The following is a 17,924-nucleotide window of genomic DNA, read 5'->3' as shown; positions in this document are numbered from 1 at the left end:
TGTTTTTATTTTTTTTTTAATTTTTAACATTTATTTATTTTTGAGAGACAGAGCACCAGTGGGGAAAGGGCAGAGAGAGAGGGAGACACAGAATCTGAAGCAGGCTCCAAGCTTTGAGCTGTCAGTACAGAGCCTGAAGCAGGGCTCGAACCCATGAACTGTGACAACATGACATGAGCCAAAGTTAGATGCCTAACCGACTGAGCCCTCAGGTGCCCCAAATCTCATTATTTTTAAAAATTAAAATGCCATTGATGTAATATAACTTGCTTATTCTACCTACATCAAAAAATTGTTCATTCTTACGTGAACAACTCCATGACATTCACGATATCAGGATTTTTTTAAAATCATTTTTTAAAGTTTATTTATTTTGAGAGAGACAGAGAGAGTATGAGCTGGGGAGGAGAAAGGGAGAGAGAGAGAGAGAGAGAGAGAGAGAGAGAGAGAGAGAGAGAATCCCAGGCAGGCTCTGCAGAGTCAGCACAGAGCCCGACAAGGGGCTCCAACTCACAAAACTGTCATGATTTGTTTTAACGTCAATGTAGCCTTTTTTCATTTGCCTAAAATTTCATTTATATTTTGAATATTAACAGTGTACATACACCCACAGTGTACCCGCTGCTCAGAAGAATTTGAAGCCAATAATTGTTTTCTAATTCCTCACGGATATTCAAATTGCCAAATGATGGTAAGTAATTCACACTAGCAGACAACAGGAAAAGAATTCTTTTAAACTGATTACAATCGCTCAGAAAGGAGATTTGCTGGGGTTTTGTAATTTTTTAAATTTTGATTTAGTTTTATTTTTGGGGGGAGACAAAGCATGAGTAGGGAAGGGGCAGAGAGAGAGAGAGAGAGAGAGAGCGAGAATCTTAAGTGGGCTCCAGGCCCAGAAGGGAGTCTGACGCAGGACTCATCTCACAGTCGTGAGATCATGACCTCGGCCAAAATCAAGAGTCACGAAGGCTCTGGGGGCACCTGGGTGGCTCAGTCAGTTAAGCATCCAACTTTGATTCAGGTCATGATCTCACAGTTTGTGGGTTCAAGCCCCAGATTGGGCTCTCCACTGTCAGCGCAGAGCCCACTTTAGATCCTCTGTCTCCATCTCTCTCTCTGCCCCTTCCCGCTCCCTCTCTCTCTCTCAAAAATAAACCTTAAAAAAAAGAGTTGAAGACTTAACCGATTGAGCCACCCAGGTGCCCCTAATTGATTTTTTAAAAAATCCTTATTTTTGAGAGAGAGCACGCATAAGTGGGGGAGGGGTGGAGAGGGGGGGACAGAGGACCCCAAGCAGGCTCCGTGCTGACAGCAGAGAGCCCGATGTGGGGCTGGAACTCAAGAAACGCAAGATCACATCTGATACAGCCAAAAGGTCAAGAAGCGATGATGAACCGTGAGATCATAACCTGAACTGAAGTCAGATGCTCAACCTATTGAGCCACAAAGGCAGCCCTGATTTTTTTTTTTAAAGTTTATTTTTGAAAGAGAGAGAGAGAGAGCATATTCATATGTGAGTGGGGAAGGGGCAGAGAGAGAGAGAGAGAAGGAGAGAGAGAATCCCAAGCAACGTCCATGTCGTCATGCTGTTGTGGAGAAGATACGGATTGTTCAAGGTCTAAGAGGTGAGTGTCAGCTCTCAGCAGCACTCTCCCTTCATAATACTTGGGGCTGTTCTCTCACTGGAGATTGGAGCTTTCCCTCCATTTTATATTTGTGTATTTTTAGTAGGTATGAAGAGAATCATGAGCAAATATGACTTTGTTTCACAATTTTTAATTCAACATACCATTCCCCACCCCAAATGTTTGGGACAGCCGCTTGCTAAGCATCCGGAATGAAGAGGTGTGCTCTCTTAGCTTTCATCCATCCACTTTTCATCTTCAAACATTTTATGTACATGTGATTTTTTCATCATGGTTGATAACATCTCCATTCTTCGACCCCAAGCTCAACATTTGCAAAGGAAAAGGGGAAACCACAAAGGACTTCTGTGAAACAAAGTGTCTTACTCAGCTGGTTGTGAAACAGCAGTATAGAAGCCCTATATGAAGTTTATGGTAGGAGGGCACCCAGCTGGCTCCGTCAGTAAAGCATGTGATTCTTGATCTTGGAATCCTGAGTTTAAGCCCCACATTAGGTGTAAACTTACTTAAAAATAAAATTATGGGGGCGCCTGGGTGGCTCGGTCGGTTAAGTGTCCGACTTTGACTCGGGTCATGATCTCACGGTGTGTGAGTTCGAGCTCCACGTCGGGCTCTGTGCTGACGGTTTCAGAGCCTGGAGTCTTCTTCAGACTCTGTGTCTCCATCTCTATTCCTCCCCCACTCACACTCTGTGCCTCTCAAAAATAAGTACACATTAAAAAAATATTTTAAACAATTATGATAGGAACCATGTTAAGTGCCAAGGAAACACTCTGAGCAGGAAAAAAGAGGACAGATGTGTGAACCTGTTACTGAAGCAGCAACATATGAATTTCTGATCAGTTCATCATAGCTACATCATTCTTTGTTTTTAAGTTTTTTTTTTTTTCCCTAGTATTTACTTATTTTGAGAGGAGGGGGAGAGAGAGGCAGAAAGAGAAGGAGAGAATCCCAAGCAGGCTCAATGCTATCAGCACGGAGCCTGACATGGGGCTCAATCTCATGAACCTGTGAGATCATGACCTGAGCTGAAACCAAGAGTCGGACGCTTAACCGACTGAGCCACCCAGGCACCGCACCCACAGCTACCTCATTCTTAAACCACATCGATCGTAAACTGCTTTTCCAAAAATAGCATAGGCTCTCAAAGAAGAATTTATAGTAAATTTCTCCGAATTCCAGTTCATAATGAAAAGAATCCAAGACATCTTGTTTTTATTTGGTATCTCTCATGAGAATTAAGAAAAACAATCCAAATGTTTTCACTTCCTTAAAAAGCCGGGGAGAGACTGCAGCTAGTGTTACATGGTTTGGCAGGCAAACATTCCTCACAGTCCAAGTGTGATCTGAGCTAGGTCCCCACGGTTTTGGTTCATTGCCAAAGTATTCTCAGCTGCAAAGTGGGAGGATGAGAAAAAGCCCTACCTTGTAACCTGAAAAGGTGACTGAATGAAAGATGATTTAGGGTAAGGACTGGGGTAAGAAAGGTGTAAAACAATATTGAAATAAGATTAAGATTATACAGTATACTTTGAAACATAGATTTTATGAAATAAATATCATTTCTTACATCTATCTTAGAACTATAAATATCTATCTTATTTACACAACATTCCAGAATTATGTCACAATTTTTTTCTTATCCAAACCTTTTTGGTTATGATTTATATTTCCTCTATCGTCCTCTCAATTAAAGTTTGAATGTAAAACCACTTTCATTTGAGACAGTGTTGTCTTGAAAGTACTCAGTAAAGCTTTGAGCATCTTTGCAGTGACTAGAACAATGTAGTTATCTATGGGATTACATCATTTAGGGATAATATATATTTGCTCAAAGTAATTTACATTAAATTTGAATCATTATGTTGTATACCTGAAACTAATGTAACATTGTGCATCAACCAGAATAAAAAAAGAAAAAAATTGGGGCGCCTGGGTGGCCCAGTCGGTTGAGCGGCTGACTTCGGCTCAGGTCATGATCTCGCGGTCCGTGAGTTTGAGCCCCGCGTCGGGCTCTGTGCTGACAGCTCAGAGCCTGGAACCTTTTTCAGATTCTGTGTCTCCCTCTCTCTGACCCTCCCCTGTTCATGCTCTGTCTCAAAAATAAATGTTAAAAAAAAAAAGAAAAAAATTAATACTCCCTTTACAAATGGGAAGCATTTTAAGATGGGTGAGATGACACTTAAATAGTTACTGCAAAAAAATAAAATAAAATAAATAATAAAATAAATAAATAAATAAATAGTTACTGCAAGAAATAGCTCTGAGCCTGCAGCTTAGACTTTCAACTCTGCTGTTATCTTAATAAAGAGTTTTACTGTCAATATAAGTACTATTAAATCACAGCTGGCCCGAATCAGCATTTTTTTTCTTTTTAGTGTGGAATAGAGCTGAAGGTTGAACTCCTGATTTTTTTTTTTTTTAATTGCAGTAAAAATCCATTTTAGTTTGCTAGGTCAAATCAATCCTTCATATCTACACTGACTAAACCCCACCCACCATACCTTTATTAGTTAAGTTTCTCTCTTTTATACTGTGACACTTCGACTTTTTACTTTTTACGACTGCCATTTTGGATATAGGTAAAATTAACAGAGTAACTGCCAATCCTCTCAATAATTATAACAGAAGTGTATGTGTGACTTCATAATCTTGGGCAATGGAATCAAAAGAAGTGATGACTTTCTTCTATTCAAGCAGATAAAGACTGGCTTTCAGGAAACAGGAACTGATCTGCTATTTATTAAAGAGGAATCTTTACTTATAACAAATCCTTAATAATTAAAAAAAATTTTTTTAATATTTATTTATGAGACAGAGAGAGACAGAGCATGAACAGGGGATGGTCAGAGAGAGAGAGAGACACAGAATCCGAAGCAGGCTCCAGGCTCCGAGCTGACAGCACAGAGCCAGATGTGGGGCTTGAACTCATGGACCACGAGATCATGACCTGAGCCGAAGTCAGACGCTCAACTGACTGAGCCACCCAGGCGCCCCACAAATCCTTAATAATTTATTTATTTATTTATTTTTTTAAAATTTTTAATGTTTTTATTTATTTTTGAGACAGAGACAGGGCATGAGCAGGGGAGGGGCAGAGAGAGAGGGAGACACAGAATCGGAAGCAGGCTCCAGGCTCTGAACTGTCAGCACAGAGCCCGATGCGGGGCTCGAACTCACGGACCGTGAGATCATGACCTGAGCTGAAGTCGGACGCTTAACCGACTGAGCCACCCAGGCGCCCCAATCCTTAATAATTTAAAACAAAAGTACTGCTGGAACTATGCTGAATGCACAGGAAAGCAAGAAGCTTGTGGATCATAGCTTCTACCTCTAGGCTTCAATTTCCTCAATTTATCTGCAGGCGGCTGGAAGGCGCAGGCAACCGAGAGCTAACCACGGCCATACCTTAAAATAGATGCAAATTAACTACAGAGCTAAAGAATTAACTTTAGAATGGTACACGTCTCATTTTATTCCAAATTCCAATTCTTTTTCTCCTCCTCCCCCTCCTCCTTCTTTTTTTAATGTTTATTTATTTTGAGAGAGAGAGATTGAGCACAGGCAGGGGAGAGGCAGAGAGAGGGAGGGAGAGAATGCGAAGCAGGCTCCGTGCAGTCAGTGCAGAGCCCAACGGGGGGCTCTCACAAACCATGATATCATGACCTGAGCCCAAATCAAGAGTCAGACACTTAACCGACTTAGCCATCCAGGTGCCCCTCCAAATTCCAATTCTTACAGTGATGGTTGATACTCTTCTGGAAACAGTAGCTAAAGGTTAAACATTCACCTCTTGTAAACATTTCCAAAAGCCAAGTGACTGCCTCCTGAATTTGCAAAGCTGATAAAAACTCTGGGATAAATAACAGATGGTTTGGGAAATGGCTTAAGTGTATCCCAAGGCTAGTATATTTTATACCTTAAGGAAGAATGGTTCAAAGTAGGTTTTAATTAAATATTTATGTTATAGCCAGAAACAGCAAGCGTTCTTTGTATGGCCAGGGACTGGCTTTCAACAGGTCTATCTATCTCAGCAAGGAAATGAATGGACATTAAATATTTATTCTATACATGTTAAAAGTAGATTCTGCTTTTTCCCTGCCTGAAGGAAGATAAAAAAGGCTAGAGATAACCAGTGAGCTGCATTTGGAAATATAATATTAAAAAAAAAAAAAAAAAGGAAATATAATCTCATAAAAAGACTGGGAGGCCAGGTTCAAGTAGGAAGCAAACTTGAGGTTTTACTAAGGCAAGATGATGCGAAATATTAAACCCTATGCCATTTATCTGAATTATTCAATAAAGGAATAACTTTTTTGGTTGCATTTTCTCACCTTTAGAATGGGGAAATATGATCAAAAGAATTTTTTTCTGCAGCATAAATGTTATAAAAAGAGTCAACAGGCCCAAGATGGAGTCATTTGTGCTAAGTCCACATCACCAAATCAAGACTTAATGCCAACTTAATTATAGTTTTAACTTTTCCCAGAAGTAGAAACTTAAACTAGTCAATCTGGAATTATCTAGTCAACTCTAAATGAGGCAATCTGCTTGAATGACCCCTGCCATCTCCTAAAGGAAGGTGACCTCGCCACAAATAATCCACTTTGCTAGGAGGCTTCCTTGTCCCACCCCCAGCTCTTTGGAGTTCCTTTAAAAAAAATTTTTTTTTTGTTTGTTTAATGTTTATTCATTTTTGAGAGACAGAGTGCAAGATGGAGTGGGGCTGAGAAAGAAGGAGACACAGAATCTGAAGCAGGCTCCAGGCTCTGAGCTGTCAGCACAGAGCCTGACGAGGGGCTCGAACTCACGAGCCGTGATATCATGACCTGAGCCCAAGTCGGATGCTTAACCGACTGAACCACCCAGATGCTCCTGGAGTTCCTTTTCATTTGCTAGATGGAATGCTACCTGATTCATAAATCATTGAATAAAGCCAATAAAATCTTTAAAATTTTCTTAGTTGAATTTTGTGTTTATACTAATTGCTGTATCAAGTCTCCAAACTTCTTTTTTTCATGTCTCTAAACTTTTATATGACTATTCCAAAGGAGAATTTGGAATTAATTAGCAAACTAATCCCAAGACCATCTTTTGGTTTATTTTGAATTAGAAAATTTAGAATGATCATGAACCATAGGGCATGCAAATTCCTCATATTTTGTCTCTTTAGATGTGAGAAGATTGCAATAACCTCCATTTAATGGCTTTCCATAGATTACACTTCAAGTTATTCCCTGCTCAAAGGGGCGCCTGTCTGGCTCAGTCCATAGAACATGCAACTCTTGTTCTTGGGGTGGTAAGTTTCAGTCATTTTGGGTGTAGAGTTTACTTAGAAAGAAAAAAAAAAAAGTAGAGCACCCGGGTGCCTCAGTCTGTTGAGTGTCCAACTTCGGCTTGGGTCATGATCTCATGACCTTGCAGTTTGTAGGTTCGAGCCCCCTCATCAGACTCTGCTGTCAGCACAGAGCCTGCTTCAGATCCTGTCTCCCTCTCTTGCTGTCTCTTCCCCACTCAGCACTCTCTCAAAAATAAGTAAACATTAAAAAAATAAAGCTATTCTCGCATTTCATGAAGCTTCATTTGACTGAACTACAATGGTACAATATCAATTATTGTTGGATCACATGCATATGTAACCAAAGTTGAAACTTCCACCCGATTTAGTAGTTCAGAGAGTTTTTAGGGCAAAGGTCATGAAAATACAAATAAACACCAACTATAAAAAAATGTTTGGAAAAAGTCCAAATCTGAAGTTAAATTAATCCCCCAAACTTGAGAACCTAGAACAAACTTCATACAAAGAGGTACCCTCTTAGCCATATGTTAATAACAACATTGGCTATTGTTACAGCCAATAACAGTATTGCCTTTAGTGGCTACTGCAGTAGTGCAATAAAGGATAGAAATTAACATGATTATATGACATTCTTTGATGTTATGTCCAAGGCACATGCATCCTAAAACTGATGAATTAGAAGCCATCTGTTCTCAAGACTCTTTAAAACAATGTCAAGAGCCAAATATTTAAAAGATGATTGAGATATCTAAACCTAGACTTAAAAAATTTTAAGGTTTTGGGGCGCCTGGGTGGCGCAGTCGGTTAAGCGTCCGACTTCAGCCAGGTCACGATCTCGCGGTCCGGGAGTTCGAGCCCCGCGTCAGGCTCTGGGCTGATGGCTCAGAGCCTGGAGCCTGTTTCCGATTCTGTGTCTCCCTCTCTCTCTGCCCCTCCCCCGTTCATGCTCTGTCTCTCTCTGTCCCAAAAATAAATAAAAACGTTGAGAAAAAAAGAAAAAAAAATTTTAAGGTTTAAACACCTTCGCTAAGAATAGATGTTTTATTTATTCGTGTTTATATATTTTTGAGAAAGGGAGGGAGAGAGAGAGAGAGCACATGAACAAGGTGGGGATGGGCAGAGACAGAGGAAGACAGAGGATCTGATGTGGGGCTTAAACCCACGAACCATGAGATCATGACCTGAGCCACAGGCTTAATTGAGTGAGCCACCCAGACACCCCATGATTAGATGTTTTAAAATATCCACTTAGGGGTGCCTGGGTGGCTCAGTCGGTTAAAGCGTCCAACTTTGGCTCAGGTCATGATCTGACAGTGTGTGGGTTTGAGCCCTGCATTGGGCTCTGTGCTGACAGCTCAGAGCCTGGAGCCTGCTTAGTATTCTGTGTCTCCCTCTCTCTCTGCTCCTCCCCAGCTGGCATACACTCTCTCTCTCTCAAAAAATAAACATTAAAAAAATGTTTTTCTTAAAATTTTTTTAACATTTATTCATTTTTGAGAGAGTGTAAGGGGGAGAGGGGCAAAGAGAGGGGGACACAGAATCAGAAGCAGGTGCCAGGCTTCCAGCTGTCAGCACAGAGCCCAACACAAGGCTCGAACCCAATGAACCATTAGCTCATGACCCGAGCCCGAGTCAGACGTCCAAGCATCTGAGCCACCCAGGCGCCCCTAAAAATTTTTTTTTTTTACAATATCCACTTAGAGGGCACTTAGGTGGCTCAGTCAGTTAAGCATCTGACTTTGGCTCAGAGCCTAGAGCCTTTTTCAGATTGTGTCTCCTTCTCTCTCTGCATCTTGCACTCTCAAAACTAAACATTAAAAAATTTTTTTAAATATATTAAGATGTTTATACATATTTTGAATAAATAGTGGTGTGAACCCAAATGCCCCCACCCACATAAAGCTCTTGTCTTCAAACTGATCCATTTCCCTGGAACTGAGATTTTTCAGTCCACAGCCTAGAGGATTACTACCTCCTCATCCCCTTTATTCTCTCCACTCACCAGATTGTACTTTCGGGCAATGATGTCAGCCTGTACACGGCAATCTGGACTATCAGCCTGCCCTGGGTTGGGTCTGGGGGAGTGGCACAGTTGGGATGACCCCCACATCACCAGATTCATTGGTTATCGACATATTCTAGTTCCTTAAATGCTCGATGGAGCAACATTTTAGGATTTATCTAATTTAGCCAAATAAAGTTTCTCCCACCATTTGCTTTGCCCAGTTCAAAGCAATTTCTCTAGGGGGTCCTAACTAGTCCTGGAAGCTCCCCTTCTGCTTCAAGGAGAGAACACAGCCTTTTCAGTTGAGGTTTCAAAGGATGAAGCCAGTCTTGAAGAATAAATAGTCCCTTTAAATCCAGGCAGACGTTAGACTAACCTCTGGCTGGGGACACACAGAGAACCTGGAATCTGTGCCTTCGCACACAATTCACACCGCTTCAAGAGAACCTCCCCCATAGCTTGTTATTTGCCTAACTCTTGCCTTGCCATTTTCTTGACCACTCCGTTGTCAAAAATACTTTGTTGCCTACTGTTTACCCCTCCCTCTGCTGACCATCTCAATTCTTTTTTTCCCCTCTCAGCCCAGCAACCCAGTGTTCTTGCCCAACCCAGCTGATCGGCCCCTTTACCACCTACCTGTTCTCCCAACCAAGCACTTAACCACCTTCACAAACTATTATGTCTGAGCATCCTGCTTGTCACCCATCCAACCACACACAGACACTCCACCTTAAATTATGTTCAGAATGATACCTCATAAGGGAATTATATAGTCATGTCAGCTTGAAGGTGAGAAGTGAAACAAAACACTATGAAGAAAATTGATTTTTCCCAGATCTGTTCAGTAGTTGTGACCCTTCTCATAAAAAAACTATCTCAAAGTAGCTTTTCAAAGTCAACATCCTGTAGGTTCCTAGACTTGCTTATCCAATGTAGAAATATTTACCCCTACAGAAAATGCTCAAATTGCTCAGATCATATCTCCAAGACAATTGCTATTTTCCTTGGAGTTAGTTTTAATGGTTTTTTTTAGATTTTATTTTTTTAAGTAATCTCTACTCCCACCATGGGGCTTGACCTCACGACCCCAAGATCAAGAATCGCATGCTCCACCAACTGAGCCAGTTAGGCGCCCCCCTCCTTGGAGTTGTTTTTTAAAAATCATGCATTAATGGGGCACCTTCGGTGGCTCAGTCAGTTAAGCATCCGACTTCGGCTCAGGCCATGATCTCACAGTCTGTGAGTTCAAGCCCCGCATCAGGCTCTGTGCTGACAGCTTGGAGCCTGGAGCCTGCTTCAGAGTCTGTGTCTCCCTCTCTCTGCCCCTTCCCCACTCACACTCTGTCTCTGTCTCTCTCAAAAACAAACATCAAAAAAAATGTTTTTTTTTTTTGTTTTTTTTTTTTTAATTTTTTTTTTTCAACGTTTATTTATTTTTGGGACAGAGAGAGACAGAGCATGAACGGGGGAGGGGCAGAGAGAGAGGGAGACACAGAATCGGAAACAGGCTCCAGGCTCTGAGCCATCAGCCCAGAGCCCGACGCGGGGCTCGAACTCCCGGACCGCGAGATCGTGACCTGGCTGAAGTCGGACGCTTAACCGACTGCGCCACCCAGGCGCCCCCAAAAAAAAATGTTTTTAATGAAAAAAAAGCAGACATTAAGTAGGGAAACCTATTATATATACCTTAGTTAGGAGGGTCTCTAAGTACGTTAAGCTAGAACAGCATCAGGCCCCACCCCAAACCTTCTCAATCGGAAATTCTGAAAGTAGGCTTGGCCTATGAGTTTTAATTAGCCTGTCAGAAAAAAAGCAAAAACAAAAACAAAAGAACACAAGCCTGTCAGGTGATTCTGATGAGTACCAGTTTGAAGTACCATGCCTTAGTTTAGGCATAATGATCACATTCACACTCCATCATTAACGGGCTCAAATAGGAGCTGACTCAGTGACTTAAGCAATATCCTGACTATCTAATAATATATGTTCTCTACATACACAAGAAAAACTAATAATTTATGGTCAAAAGTACTTTGGGATGTAATCTTCATTCATGTATAATAAGCTTGAGGCTTGTTTTTAAACTAGTGAACACCAAGAGAGCAGGTCAATATTACCCACAAGATGAATAGTAGGCAATAATTAATTTGACTTAATCCTGGTTTATACTCGATGTCTTGGTATAATTCTTGGCATCGTCCTCTCAAAAGAAGTTGCTGGTTTAACAATAAATTATGGTCTATATATCACCCATTCTATTAATATATCATAAAACAAGGTAGTGAAATGTGTCAATGATTCTTGAAACATTCTCATTATTCCATTAAGCTTCATCTAACAAAAACAATTAGTAAAGATATTCTTAGAAATTAATTCTAACTAACGTCAAAACAATCTGTTTATGAAATTATAGTGGGAAACACTTCTTTTCTGGAACCCACAGATACGGCAACTATACTGCAGTTAAATCAGGAAATGTGGTACACACTACATGGCCTATAGAGGAGCCTTTTACGGTGCCTCTACTTACTGTGTTCACTTCAATCCTTTGCTTAAAACCAATACATGTTTTTTGAACTTACTTGCGGACTTGCAAAGGTCTCCTGAGATGGGTATGCTGGGCTACAAAGGCTGCATCAAGGAAGTAGGTATAGGACTGTCACAGAGTGCTCTGAAATCCCTTTTAGTATTAGGTCAAACTCTTTTTTTTTTTTTTTTTTTTAATTTTTTTTTTTCAACGTTTATTTATTTTTGGGACAGAGAGAGACAGAGAGCATGAACGGGCGAGGGGCAGAGACAGAGGGAGACACAGAATCGGAAACAGGCTCCAGGCTCTGAGCCATCAGTCCAGAGCCCGACATGGGGCTCGAACTCACGGACCGCGAGATCGTGACCTGGCTGAAGTCGGACGCTTAACCGACTGCGCCACCCAGGCGCCCCACAAACTCTTATCTATAGTGCTCACTATAGTATTTTATTTTTTATTTTTAAGTTTATTTATTTTTGAGGGAGAGATAGAGAGGAAGAGAGCACACATGGGGAAGGGGCAGGGAGAGAGACAATCCCAAGCAGCTGGAGCCCATTGTGGGGCTTGAACTCACATACAGTGAGATCATGACCTGAACTTAAACCAGGAGTCAGATGCTTAACCAACTGGGCCACCCAGGTGCCTCTAGTATTTGTTTTTTTAGGTTTATTTATTTTGAGAGAGCGCGCACACGTGAGCTGGGCAAGGGCAGAGAGAGGAAGAGACAGAATCCCAAGCAGGCTCCATGCTGTCAGCAGAGACCCTGACACGGGGCTCGGATTCACAAACTGTGAGATCATGACCTGAGATGAGATCACCTGAGCCAAGATCAAGAACCAGACACATAACCTACTGAGCCATCCAGGCGCCTCTCCACTATAGCATTTTTGATGAATTCTAGTCAGTATTCCAAAATATCAGGCTCTGAGTAGCCTCTCAAGGTCAATTAATACCTGGATTACAGAGAACTCGCCAAGGTTGGATTGGATCCAGTCAACCACAAAAGAGATCATTCCTTTCCCGCTGGAATGTCAATAACTCTATCTAGATACCTAAACAGAATATCTTTACTGTTTGCTATATACAAGTACCACTATCTGTTTTCATCAAATTCTTTAATGCCTTTTGGGCATAGATATCCATGGGTAAATTCCCTAATACATTTCTGATAAATTTTGTCCACATTCTAATAAGCAAATTCATCCATAGTTAACACATTTCACATTTCTATCCATTCAAATGGATAATTTCCAAATGGTTTTTTGCTTTGTACATAATTATTGTACTTTTTTTTTTTTTTACCAGAAAGTGACCACCACTGTATGAAGGCACAACACAATTACATTGTCATTGTAGCAGAAACCCATTTTGTCCCCTTGATCTCAGGTAAGGCTCTGAGTTGTGGCCCAGAGACTAAGGCCTTGGAAATTTTCCCCCCAACTGAAGCACAGGGAAAGTTGAGACTCTTGGGGCTGTTGTGGTCTTTGGCCCTGTGTCCAAGTTTACTTGTCTCCACTGGTGCTAAAGATGGACGTTAAAATTTACCAAAAATGTGAAAGCATCAAATGGCTTTCCTCTTGAGTCTACCTTTGGCAGTCTCCAAAGCTTGACCCCCTCCACAAAGGTGCAACCCCATATCCTGCCAGTCTTAGGGTCTAGAGACAATGGCCCAGGGGTACACAATTGGGATATTCTCTGTGAATCATGCACCTGTGCAGAAGGTGAGGTGCAGTTACAAGTGACACATGCAGTACTACCATAAACTCTCAGAAGGCAGAGACGGCAGGTAAAAAGGACATGAGCAACATCTGTCCGACCTAGTCCAGCCCGTGAAGTTCAGGGTGTTTATGTTTCTTTTGCTTTCCACTTACAGTAAGACAATGTTTTCCAAGGAATTACCATTGAAGAGTGAACTATTTAGATTTCACTCTGCTGAAACATGAAAGACAAGGTGGAAAAGTCCTATGTTAGCTCTTAACTTTGCCACCATGATTCTGGAATTCCTTGGGACACAATTTGTTCAAGGTATTTATATAAGCTGTATCAATTATATAAAAATATTCTTCTATCTATAAAATTTATTGTCATCCCAAATCTGGTGTTATTAGATAAATACCAAATCACCTCTGAGATTTTAAAAGGCTATTAAGTGAATGTTAGTGAGAAGTTAATTCTAACTTTATGCTGAGCTATTCCCCCTTGATCACTTCTATAGATTGTTTACAGAAGGCATTCCAAATATTCTGAAATATCCTGTAACATTAATTCTCTGGTCTGCATTCAAAATTTTTATGGTTTTACCTTGCTATTTTCAGACAACTAAGGCCTAAATCTTTATTTCTCTAATATACAGTTTTGTTCATCTAGATTCTGAAGTTAAATTTTATCAAGAACAATAAAGATGCTGGGATTATTTGTACAACGTACTTCCACTGTCCCGTGATGGTTCATTATCAATTTCATCAGAAATAGAAGCAGGAAGTTCTTGGGGTACCTGGGTGGCTCAGTCAGTTAAGCGTTTGACTTTTGGCTCAGGTTATGATCTCACAGCTTGTGGGTTTGAGCCCTGCATCAGGCTCTGTGCTGACAGCTCGGAGCCTGGAGCCTGCTACGGATTCTGTGTCTCCCTCTCCGCCCCTCCCCTGCTTGTGCTCGATCTCCCTCCCTCTCTCTCAGAAATAAACAAATATTAAAAAAAAAAAAAAAAAAAGCAGGAAGTTCTCCTTTACTAATATAAGACCACTGATACCAAAGAATCAGCACTCTTTTACCACTTTAGAGGATGTTTTGCATTTTATAATAGGATTAATGTTATTTACTTCATCAGTAACATGATCCATTCAAGCTACAAGACTTTATGATTAAGGTTATAGAATTGTTAGGATGAAAGGCAAGAGCACCTCAAACTTTCTTAAAGTGGCATACAAACGACTTCAAGTTGAATAATCCTACAGTTTCTGAATAAACACGGATTCATAAGAAAATATTAGTTATCTCTAATTCCAAGTTGTGATGTAATAGGTTGCTGTTGGGGATCAGACCAGGTGAAATATTTAAAAGTATGTGGCTGAGGGCCACCTGGATGGCTCAGTCGGTTAAGCATCCAACTCTGGCTCGGGTCATGATCATAGTTTGAGCCCCACATCATGGTCTCTGTTGTCAGCACAGAGCCTGCTTCAGATCCTCTGTCCCTCCTCTGCTCATGTTCTCTCTCTCTAAAATAAGTGTCCAACTTTGACTCAGGTCATGATCTCTTGGTTAGTGAGCTCGAGCCCTGTGTTGGGCTCTGAGGAGCCTGACTGGGATTCTGTGCTTCCCTCTCTGCCCCTCCTCCACTTGTACTCTCTCTCTCAAAAACGAACATTACATTTTTTTTTAAATTAAAAAATAAACATTAAAAAATATGTGAGTGAACAGCAGTATTTTGAGAGGAATGAAAAATGTAAGTGCCACTTAAAAGATTTTTTGTGTTGCTACATTTCTACCTTGACTTAGACAAATTTCAAAAAAACACCTGAAATTCTTAAAATTTCAATTGTTCTACAATGACCGAATCAAACAATAGAAATGCAAAAACAGGGGCACCTGAGTGGCTCAGTCAGTTTTAGTATCTGAATTCAGATCAGGTCATGATCTCAAGGTTCATGAATTCCAGCCCTGAACAGCCCAAAGCCTGCTTTGGATTCTATGTCTCCCTCCCTCCGTCTCTATCCCACCTCCGCTTGCACTCTCTCTCTCAAACATAGAACACTAAAAAAAAAAAAAAAAAAAAAAAAAAAAGCAAAAACAGGGGGCACCTGGCTGGCTTCGTTGGAGGAGCATGTGACTCTTGACCTTGGGTCATGAATTCAAGCCCCACATTAGGTGTAGAAATTACTTAAATAAAACTTTAAAAAAATGCAAAAACAGGTATCTAGAACATAAAAAGGATGGGAAAATAAAACTAAATGTTTTCATAGTCCTGCTTTATCATTTTTGTTAATTTTTTTTTTAATTTTTTTTTCAACGTTTATTTTTGGGACAGAGAGAGACAGAGCATGAACGGGCGAGGGGCAGAAAAAGGGAGACATAGAATCTGAAACAGACTCCAGGCTCTGAGCCATCAGCCCAGAGCCCGACGCGGGGCTCGAACTCACGGACCGCGAGATCGTGACCTGGCTGAAGTCGGACGCTTAACCGACTGCGCCACCCAGGCGCCCCAATTTTTGTTAATTTTTTGACTTGGTCAAGGTCAGATGACAGTACAAAGATATTTACTTCTGAATAATATTCAAAGCAGTTATCTATTTTTTAATGTTTATTTTTGAGAGAGAGAGAGAGAGAGAGAGAGAGAACATGAGTGGGGAAGAGGCAGAAAGAGAGGGAGACACAGAATCTGAAGCAGGCTCCAGGCTCTGAGCTGTCAGCACAGAGCCCCATGCGGGGCTGGAACTCATGAACCCTGAGAACATGACCTGAGCAAAATTCAGATGCTTAACTGACTGATCCACCCAGGCGTCACTAATGTTTATTTATTTTTGAGAGCAAAAGAGAGAAAAGCGGCAACAGGAGGGGGGCAGGGAGAGAGGGAAACACAGAATCCGACGCAGGCTCCAGGTTCCTAGCTGTCAGTAAAGAGCCTGATGCAGGGCTCAAATCCACAAGCTGGGAGATCATGACCTGAGCTGAGGTAGGATGCTTAACTGACTGAGCCACCCTGACACCCCCAATGCAGTTTATTTTTTAATTTTAATTTTTTACAAAGCAGTTTAGAAAGGAAAAAATAGGTCCCTTCTCTTTCCTTCATTTTCTCTAAAACCATTTTTTTTATATGTAACTTGCTTTTCTTTTTCTAAATGATCTCACTTTCCACTTCCACTGAATTTATAAAAAGTTTAATACAATTTAAAAATCTATACTTTTTCTTCATTCTCCCAATATTACTGACTTAAATATCTGGGAAAAATAAGTCTAACAAGTGGACTTTACAATGATTTTTCTCATTTACAAACATACTCTATTAAAGAACTATACTGTTTATTTTTATTATTCTTTAATTTAAAACAATATTTATTTTTGAGAGATTATGAGCAGGGGAGGGGCAGAGAGAGAGAGAGGGATAGAGGATCCAAAGCTCTCACTGTGCTGACAGCAGCAAGCCTGACATGGGGCTGGAACCCATGAACCATGGGATCATGACCTGAGCTGAAGTCAGAAACTCAACAAACTGAGCCACCCAGGTGGCCCCTTTTAGTCTTTTAGTTGAAAAACTTCCCAACTACTCAGAAATGTTTCATTTTACCTTAAAAATGGAGAAACGTTTATTTTATGATAGAGAGTGAGGAAGGGAGATACAAAGAGTGAGAGAGAGAGAATCTCAAGCAGGCTCTGCGCTGTCAGCACAGAGCTCAACTTAGGATGAGATCATGACCTGAGTGGAAACCAAAGTCAGATTTAGCTTAACTGACTGAGCTGAGCCACTCAGGCCCCTGGAGAAACATTTATACAGTAACAGTAAAATTATGGATTAATCATTAATTGTTCTTCAAAGAAGTTCAACAAACCCTAAGACCAGAAAGAGCAGTTTAAAACAAAAATCAGTTTGAAAGAATTTCAGGTATTTTAATCTAGTTCTTAATAAGAGCCACGTGGATTCAATTTAGCTTAAGACACATATAACACGGCACTTACATTCTCATATTAATCTATTTAGAACACCTTGCCATTATCCTAGCAAAATAAGGCAAAATGAAATAAAATAACCCTAATATGGCATATATTTCTATGATAGAGAAACATTCCAGTAAGGGTTAAATACAAAAAAACCCCCAACCATCTGCTAAAGATGTGATTCAATTTTCACCAGTGTTAAAAGACAGGTCATTTAATCCTAGATTTTTCTTTTCTTTTTTTTTAAAGATTGTTTGTTTATTTAGGCAGGCTCTGCACCCAACATGGGGCTCAAACTCATCACCCTAAGATCAAGAGTCACATGCTCTAGTGATTGAGCAAGTCAGGCACCCCTAATCCTAGACTTCCTTTTTGTCCCCCCAAGATTTTATTTTTAAGTAATCTCTACGTCTAATGTGGGGCTCAAACTTACAACCAGGAGATTTAAGAGTCACATGCTCTACCAACTGAGCCAGCAGGTACCCCTCCTGTATTTCTTTAGACCAGAGTTTCTCAACCTGCATACTGACGTTTTGGGCTAGATAATTCATTGCTGTTGGGGGGCTATCCTGTGCAATGGAGGATGTTTAGCATTTAACAACTAGATGCCAGTAGCATTCACCCAGTTGTGACAAGTAGAAGTGTTTCCAGACATTGCTAAATGTCCTCTGGGACAGATGATAGGATATCCCCTGTTAAGAACCACTGCTTTACAGTATATCACATTTCCTATGCTTTTCACTCAACGGTTAATCAACTCTTATATATTCACTTAAATTCTGAAGGAAGTACACAGAC

Source organism: Lynx rufus, unplaced genomic scaffold (genome assembly GCF_022079265.1).
Source record: "Lynx rufus isolate CCGP_SWC_20201006 ecotype Redwood Valley unplaced genomic scaffold, mLynRuf1.p SCAF_11, whole genome shotgun sequence".
NCBI classification, from domain to species: Eukaryota; Metazoa; Chordata; class Mammalia; order Carnivora; family Felidae; genus Lynx; species Lynx rufus.
Note: the sequence above shows the minus strand (reverse complement) of the source record.